This window comes from Spermophilus citellus (genome assembly GCF_964194105.1).
Source record: "Spermophilus citellus genome assembly, chromosome: 11".
Lineage (NCBI taxonomy): Eukaryota > Metazoa > Chordata > Mammalia > Rodentia > Sciuridae > Spermophilus > Spermophilus citellus.
The window spans coordinates 104978668-104988545 of record NC_138192.1 but is presented as its reverse complement, the minus strand read 5'-3'; positions in this window follow the sequence as shown (position 1 = coordinate 104988545).

Sequence of the window (9878 nt, the reverse complement as noted above, 5' to 3'; positions counted from 1 at the left end):
ATTAATCCATTTGTTCCATTTCAAAAAGGAAGACCAAGGCATATTTTCTAAACCACTTCAGCTCCTTCTGAATTCCTTAAGAACATCATATTCCTAGAGGCAAAATGTCAGAGGAGGACACATTTTTTTAATAGACTTCTTAGCCTTTGAGTTTGCAATAATTTCAGCGACTTATTTCTCAACAAAATGTGATGAAATAATCTCTTTCCAATAAGAATAATCATTTCCTCTTTTTTTTTATTTTTTATCCTAATTTGTTATATATGACAGCAGAATGCATTATAATTCATATTACACATATAGAGCACAATTTTTCTCTGATTATTTACAAAGTATATTCACATCATTCGTGTCTTCATACATGCACTTAGGGTAATGATGTCCATCTCATTCCACCATCTTTTTTACCCCCTTGCTACCTCCCTTCTCCTCCCTCCCCTTTGTCCTATCTAGAGTTCATCTAATCTTCCCATGCTCCCCCTCCCAACTCTACTATGAATCAACCTTCTTATATTAGAGAAAACCTTTGTTTTGAGGGGATTGGCTAACTTCACTTAGCATTATGTTCTCCAACTCCATCCATTTACCTGCATAAATTAGGATTTTGAGGACTGGGACATGTAAATAGTATATTACAGCTGTGTTATATATTCTTTTTCTTTTATTCTACCAATTTCTACTATTTTAACATCTTTTATTTTTCTTAATATAAATGTGTGTTTGTTTTATGTACTCTACTGTCTTCCCAATTACTTGTCTACCCCAAATTACTTCCTCTCCCTTCTCCTATTACTAATCTTCCTCTTTAGATTTCTCTTTCACACTTCCTAAGATACAACAACTCTATATCCTCACCTCCTACCTCCTCAGCATATCATCCTACTCCTCACCCTCAGTTCTTTGTCCACCATCAGAAACTGTAAACCCTTTTACAAACCTACTGAGTATATTGTACATAATAATTGAATTCACCATTTCTGTACATTCAGACCAAACTGTAAATGTCTTAATCGCAAACATTTGTTTTCAGGGTATATACTGTTTATATTGGGATCTGATAATATTGTCCTTCACCTCAAAGGAGAGGTATTGGATCCCTACAGGGGTTCTATAAGCCTATAGGGTAAAATGATAATGCCTTGGATCTACAGTGCTAGCAGGGAAGAAATACAAGCAATATGAAAAGACAAGAGAAGAAAGTACCTCAAACATATTAAGATACTACATTATTAGAATCCATGGCCAGCACAGCAGAACAGAAGATATGACAGAGAAGGAGTTCAGGATGTACATCATTAAAATGTTCTGCGAAGTAAAGGATGATATAAAAGAACAAATACAGGCAGCAAAAGATCATTTTAACAAAGAGCTACATAAACAAATAAAAGAAGCAAAAGATTACTTTAATAGGGAGACAGGGTTCTAAAAAAAAAACCAAACAGAAATCCTTGAAATGAAAAAAATAAATAAACTAAATTAAAAGTTCAATTGAAAGCATCACCAACAGATTAGACCACTTTGAAGACAGAATCTCAAACAATGAAGACAAAATATATAATCTTGAAAAGAATGTAGATAACACAGTGAAAACGGTAAGAAACCATGAGAAGAATATTCCAGAATATGGAATAGCATAAAATGACCTGATTTAAGAGTTATTGGAATAGAGGAAGGAATAGAGTTCCTCTTTTTTTAACAGCATCATTGAAGTTTAATTTATATGCAATACATTCACAAATTTTCAGTGTTTAGCTTGGTGAGTTTTGGCAAATGTATGCAATAATGTAGCCACCATTGAAATTAAGATACAACATATTTCTGTAACCTCATCAAAATTTCTCAGGATCTTCCCTCTACTCTTGGCTCTAGGAAATCATTGATGTGCTTTCTGACACTATAGTTTTGCCTTTCCTAGGATATCATATAAATGTAATTACATTGCATATCATCTTTCATGTCTTGTTTCTTTCATTGAGCTAAATGTTTTTATATACATTTATGTAATTTCATAAAATTAGTTATTTGTTCATTTGTATTGCTGAGTAGTATTCCATTGTATAGATTTTTTTTCATAATTACTTTATTCATTCACCAGCTGGTGGGAAATTTGGATTGTTTTCAGTTTTTAATTATTATGAATAATGCTATCAAGAACATTTGCACACAAGTTTTTGCATAAACATTTTCATTTCTTTTGGAAAGTCTTAGGAGTGAAATTACTAGGTTGTAGGCTAAAACTATGTTTAACTTCATAATTATTGGCCAAACTGTTTTCCAAAATGGCATTGCCATTTTGCATTCTCATTAGCAGTGTGTGAAAGTTTCAGTTATTCTACAAGTGGCTACACCTTAATCTTAATCTACACCTATACTAGTAATAAAGTAGTACTATATTGTGATTTTAATTTGTATTGCCCTGATAAATAGTGATGCTAAACTCCTTTTTCCTTGCTTATTGGCTATATATTTATATATTTTTAGTGAAGTGCCTGTTAAATCTTCTTATTTTAATTAGTATTTTTCTTGTTATTATTGAGTTATAAGAATTGCTTATATATTCTGGTTACAAGAATTGTCAGACACATGAATTACAAATATTTTCTATGAGTATGTAACTTGAATTTTCATTTTCTTAATAACAGTTTTCAAAGAATAAAGTCCATTGTATTCAGTCTAAAATGTGGCATTTTTCATAATTTATACTTACTTCAGTTAATTTCTCAGTCAGAACTGAGGATTTGTCATGATCCATGTTTGCTAAAACACAAAATTTGGAACTTTTCATCCATGGGCTTCAATCTTCATATATTATTTTGCTCAAAAATGCCTATCACCTATCACTTCAGTGAAAGAAGAATAAATAATATGTGGGTCAAAGGCTAGGAATGTTACTGTAATCAAGTTTTCTACACATAAAATCATATAGAAAGTGGAGTAATTATTTCCTCCTAACCTCCTTCACCTGGAATATCCCATCAACATACATATACACTGATACTGCCATATTTCCTCCTGTCAAAGTCCTACTCATTATTTAAGGCCCAATTCACATATGACTTATTAATTTGGATCCCTACCTCTCTTGTATCTCCCAGCCTGCCAACTATTCAATGCATAATTTGCACCTAGCCTGGGTCCTTACTATGTTCTATATTGTGTATTTTATCTCTACTAAGCTGTAGCACCTTGAAGGCACTAATCAAGAGTTACATTTTTTTTATTCCCTATAGTACCTATTGGAATGCTTTGCATGCACTATTAAGGAGACTTAACTTTTTCCTTGAATAAATAAGGCAATGGAAGGAAGGAGTATGGAAGAAGTATACATGGAGCTTACCTATGGAGGAAGGTTTGTTTTGTGTTACTCTACAATGAGAATTGGAATCTAAAAGTGATCTTACATGGAAACAAACCTCAGTTCAACATGAGCTTACCAATATTTAGAGTTTTTATAGTGGAATGTGGCCTCATATGACAGTGAGCTCTCTGTTACTGTGCTCAAGCAAAAGTTAAATGACTCTTTCAACATTACTTTAGAAACAATTCTGACATTGACTAAGAGGTTAGATTAGCCTAGATGACACATTTAATTTCTTCCTACTTAAACATCTATGTCACCTGTTGACTATGTACACTCTTGATTGTCCTAGATTTGGTTCTATTTTTATTTTCTGTCTCTCTTGCCTCAAAGCTGGAGTGATCCCCAAACTGTACTGATGGGTTCTGTCCTCCTCCCTATTTGTCCCCATATATACAACATTTATCTTCACCGTTATCTTTCAGTTACCCAGAATGACCCAGAATATTTCATCACCAGGTACATGATAAGCAAGTAGGCATAAAGAACAGCTTGTCAGGAAATAGTAAAACAGAAGTAATTATTTATGATCAAACTGTTAGTGCATTTCCACCTGGACCAGGAGGTAATTCAAACCCGTAGTGGGCCCAGAGCATGAAGATGGGCCACATTACTATTGGTGGTTCAGTAAGTAAATTATACCTGCTGGAGTTGTGCTGTGAGAATAAAGTAGTTCTGATAAGGACAAATTAAGGTTCTGAAGCTTTAGTGACTGACAGAAAGCATTTCTTTCACTCCACACTTACCAGAAGAAACCCTAGGCTAAGGGTTGTGATAATTGCATAATTATTATAGCTCTTGCTGGAGTTATAATTTCAAAATTCTCAAATACAAGGAGTAGTGGACCTATGATAACTTGAAGGATTTAGTCTAAAGTGAAAAGATAGGTTCATTCCCACACACACTTTCATTTAAAATAAAAAGTTATTAGTCACCACTTCTCATGTGTGGCAAAAAAAAAAAAAAACTTGGTTGAGGAAGGAGGAAGGAGTTTCCATCAGTGTCTCATACGTCAAGGCAGAGTGCAGGGTTGAAGGATATTGGCCGGGTAGAACAGCGAGGCTAAGGGGCGGGGGCAAGTTTTAGTGAAGAACAAGAAGTTTCTTCTCCCACAGTTGGTTCTCTAGAATCTTTCCCTGTTTCCTTTCTTAATCTTCCTCACAGTCTTTCCTTGAGGCTAGAGGAAGGTGGGAGATAAAGAGGAGAATGGATGTTTAGGGAGGATATAAGGTTTTGTAGATTTGGATTAGGTAAAAAGAAAAAAAAAAGCTAGTAGAGAAAGAGGTATATGATATTTTCTAGCCCATTTCTGATTCTTACTAGGAAAGCAACCACAGAGAAGGAAATCATTTCTCATCTTTGAGCCATTTATGAAGTTGGGCTGGGGATTCTCAAGGAGACAGTGGTTAGGACTACTCTGGCTGAGTTTTATAAATGCTTTTCCTTGATTGATCAGATTCAATGTCTCAGACCTTGCTTTCTCTCGTGTACACCTGATTATTCTAGATAGTAGAAAAAAAAATCTGGATGGTTAGATTTCTGTAGCACTTTGCTTGAAATCCAGAATTCAAAATGAAAAATTGTTCATTATGATAAAAGAGTGGGATTAGGTAGGGAGGAAGAGTAGAGAGGCAGACTGATTATTTTAAATCATTTTTTGATCCTCACATATCAAAAGGATTTGCCCTCAAAGCCTTGTTTGGGAAGAGTTAGACTGGATCCAAGCTCCAACTGGAAAGCAGTCAGTGGTTCCCATATTTCTTGTGTTCATTCACTTGGGTTTCTTTCTGTTAAGAGTGCTTCCCAGAAATATCTATTTTTCTTGACTATTGCAAGGAAATAAATTCAGACACCATAGCATTTAATATATACCATGGGGTAGAAAAAAATAGAAGACACCCACCCTGATTTCCATTAGATAGGAAACCCTGACCCAAAATAATTTAATTAAGCCTAGCCTACTTCCCACCTTAATAAAGCAAGCAAGCCTTAAAAGCCAATGTTGACTTCTCTTAGGATTTTGGCAAACTCTGCCAGATTAAGCAAGGAAAAAAAAAAAAACTTACTTCAAAGTGATGGGACCCAGTGACACCAAAGGCCAGACAGGCTCCTGACTAAGTGAGGCAATTGAGTCTTTTCTTAACATGGGTTCAGACTGTATTGACTCTCCAGTACAGTTTCTTCAGGTACTTGTTTTCTTTATTAACTAGCAGATAAATCACTGAGTCTGTAGCTCCTTTTGGTAAAAGAAATGAAAAAGCAACCGGAATTGAAGGAGTCAAATTCAGTGTCACCCATTGCTCTAAAGCCCATACTCCCTGCCCTCCTTCTGTTCCAGCATCTGCACAATGAGGAGCAGTGAGCTTCATTCACCCAATGGAATGAAGTCTAAAGCTCTGCTCATGACTGTAGGATTACGACTCAAAGCATGGCGCACTGGACAGGAAAAGATTGTAAAGAAGATAATAACGAGGTCTTTCCCAAGGAAGGATGTAAAGTTTCAGAACAAGAGACTGAGAGAAGGAGGTAGTGAATCTTAAGTACAGAAACCATTATTGGTAGTGGGAGGCAGGACTCACAGGAATTCCTCATCCCCTACAAAGCTCCAGTTCCCAGGTGGCTTTCTTTTGGAACTCCAGGTATCATGTAGTAGGCAATGTCATTTGTTATAAATCAAACACAGGGTGAGAAGGGCAGTACTTCCCAGGGTGTTCTGACAGAATGATCACATATATTCAGGAGCATGAGTGTGGAAGGGGGTCTGAGGGGGATACTAAGAGAAAGCCTGATGGTTAGGGAACTGGGTAGGCTGAAAAGGGCCCTCAAAATGTAACCAGCTCCTAATCCCTGGAACCTGTGGATTTTAACTTCTATGGCAAAAGGGACTTTGCAGATGTGATTTGCTAAAAATTGTGAAATGGAGAGACACTTTAGGACTAGACAGTAAGCCCTACATGTAATCCCAAATGCTGTTCCAAGAGGAAGACAGAGATTTCACTACAGAAGGAGAGAAAGCAATGTGTCTAAGGAAGTGGAGACTTGAATGACTTGCCACAGACTTGGTAGCCACCAGAAAGTAAGAAAGGAAGAAAATGGAGCCTCAAGAAGGACTGGCCCTGCCAACACCTTAGCTTCAGCTTGGTGAAACTCACTTTAGAATTCTGGACTCCAGAACTGTACGAGAATAATGAGTGTGCTTTGTTTTGTTTCCTTTGAATATCAAGGATTTAACTCAGGGACACTAAGCCACTGGACCACATCCTCAGCCCTATTTTGTATTTTATTTAGAGACAGGGTCTCACTGAGTTGCTTAGTGCCTCACTTTTGCTGAGGGTGACTTTGAACTCACAATTTTCTTGTCTCAGTTTCCTGAGCTGCTGGGAAAATGTGTTTTTTAAGCAGCACAAATCCCCAAGTTCGCAGTCATTTTTTATAGCAGTCATAGGAAACCAATATAGGAACGATATGAATAGCAAGGGAAAGAGCACACTAATTTATTAGCTGTTTCTAATAGGAAAATGTGGGAGGAACGGAAAGAGGTCTGCAGACTGCTAAGGAAAGGTGTTAGAAAAAAAAACTAAGAAGGGGGTGCTTTTCAAGCACTGCCTCCAAGTATGGAAGGGGTATTGATAATAACAAAGCCTTTTGCTTTTTGTGGTACTGGGGAATAGAACCCAGGCCAGGCATGCTAGGCAAGTGCTTTACCAATGAGCTGTATCTCATCCCATGTTATTTTGTATTTTGAGTCAGGATCTCACTAAATTGTAAATGTTGTCCTTGAAATTGCAGTTCTCCTGCCTCACCTACCCAAGTCACTGGGATTACAGGTGTGCACTGCCACACTCCTGGCTTGTAATGAAGTGTTTTGCTGTGCTTTCAGGATGACACCCATCCTTGCTTTGGCATGTTTAAAAAAAAATACACACATGGAAAAATAAATTCTTCAATTAAAATTTATTTCTGACAAAATGTTACTTCTTGAATGTAATTCTGAATGGATTTAAAGGCACCTGGATTTTCTACTGGGGATTTTGTAGGAATTTATGTGACATTTTGAGCTGCCTCAAAGAAGTATTTTCTCCTCATATTGAAATAATAATGCAAAAGGAATGCCACATTCATTAGACACAACCTGCAATTGTTTTGGATTATTACCAGGAACCCAAAAGAAAATAATAGAGAACAAGTGGAAGTCACATTTTAGTATTCAGGATTTTTGTCAAAGAACTGTACTTGGATGCTTTTATACTATTTATTACCACTGAAGAAGAAAGCTTCTTCCATATGAAGCCAGAATTCATTTTTAACCCTCCTCAACAGTCAGATGCCCTTTTATAAGGAGAAAAAAGAGCAGACAACTGTGGTTTAGTTGAAGGGTTTTTCCAGTTCTACCCTCAGAGAATTGATTGCCCAGCGAAACTGCCTGACCACAGCTTCTACATTCTTAAAAATGAAAAAAAGAAAAGAAAAATCATAGGAGCACTATGCTAAGGAACCCAAGGGAGACGGGATGGGTCGGAGTCCCTGAAATGACACAAGAATGGATAGAGTTTGAAAGACTGAGAAAGTCGAGTCCACAAGGACTGGTAGTAGAGGTTATTTATAGATGTGATCACAGACTGTCTCACTGCCTTGGACAGAACATATGGCAAGGTGACGAATACTTAAGATTCATACACTGAATTCATAAGCACTAATCAACAAGGTAGAGAGAGAAATAAAACATGGCATGGAGTGAGAGACATGCAAGCATAGCTTTGCCTTTTTTGTGACAGAAGACAGTGCTTTCACCATCTTCCTCATCTTACTCAGAACACAGACCCTGGAGGAGGAGATTATAAGTTGATACGGATGCATTCATCCTTCTGGAAAATTTCAAATTCCTCAGCTCTGCTTTTCATAGAACAAAGGTTGACTAACAAGTAGGTTGAGTAACAGCCTGTCTTCTGTGACACCAGAGGACATCTCATCTACCCACTTTAAAAAAGGGGGAAAAAATGGAGTGGGTTGATGTGGAATGAGGACTTGAATCACCCAAGGAAAAGCTGGTTTCCTCTTGTGAAGCATGTGAACTTAATGAAAAATAACATAGAGGACATTATTCATCAGGATGTAAGTTGCTCATTAAACAAGAGGTCAGACCCTGCGAGGACTCCATGTCCCAGGGAAGTGAATATAGGAGGGAGACGACAGAGTAGGTCACAGTTTGGTGTGACTCAGTGATGGAATTGAAAAGGTTAAGTGAAAAGTATTGTTAATGGAAAGAAAGATTATATATATATATATATATACACAAATATATTTGATAATATTTATATATATATACTTGCAGACACACACATGCATATATATATATATATATATATATATATACATATTTCCATCTATATTTATATTTATACCTTTATCTATGCCATAGTTTCCAAAAATGTGCAAGGAGTCAGTGAATCAAGAAGAAAGGATGAAGCACCAGGGTTTATAAACTATTTCCCCTAAACCTGAAGGAGCAAAAGGAGGGTTTCCATTTGAGCTCCTCCAGATATAGTAAGACAAGGATTCCAGGTAAGTAGTTCATGAGACAGAGGAAGAAAGGAAGTTAGGAAGAAGAGGAAAGTTAGGAACTGAGTCAGAGAAGGAACAGCTAGTAATAAATAGGGTAAGATCAGTTCCCACTGTAGGCACTGGGCACTTAACACCATATGAATGCTCTGCAGGCTGATATAAAGCACAAGCCATAGGACTGGGTGCCCTGGGCCAGGGACTGAACTGTGCGCTCCAGCAGGGCTCACAGCACAGGGTAAGGAGGATATCCTCATGGAAGAATGACCCAATTAAGGGTGTGAGAGCCCCAAAAGGGTGAAAAAGGCATTCATGGAGCAGGGAAGCCCACTGTGGAGAGTCAGAGCCCAACAAAGAGACAAAAGAGGATTGGACAGCCTGGAGTGAAAAGGGAGAGCCTCAGCAGAGAGAGGAGATAGCTATACTGTGTGGAGTGGGTGGGAGGGTCAGAGCCAGCTTTCATATCAGGGATGAATCACATAAATAAATTCACCAAGGATCTAAAATTCAGGTTTCTCACTGTCAGAAGTACGAGTTAAAAAAAAGAGAGATTAGTCTAGGTGACACTATGGTGTTATATTGGAATTAATGTCAGGGGTATAAATCATGGATTTATAGAAGGATTCATACATACACAGAAATGTGTGCAAATATATATATATATATATATATATATATATATATATATATATATATATATATACTTGTAGACACACACACATATATATACACATATTTCCATCTATATTTATATTTATACCTTTATCTATCCATCTAGGTATCTATCTAGATAGATACATATCCCCAGCTCTGTCCACTGACTGGCCTTGGAGAAAGAAAATTCCATTAGCAATGACTAATCCCTAAATCTTAGATTCTAAAATCATTTTCCATTCAAAGAAACCAGGGCTGCTGGAGAAACAGCTGATCCGATGTTGGGACAGGGAAAATTTAAGCTGAG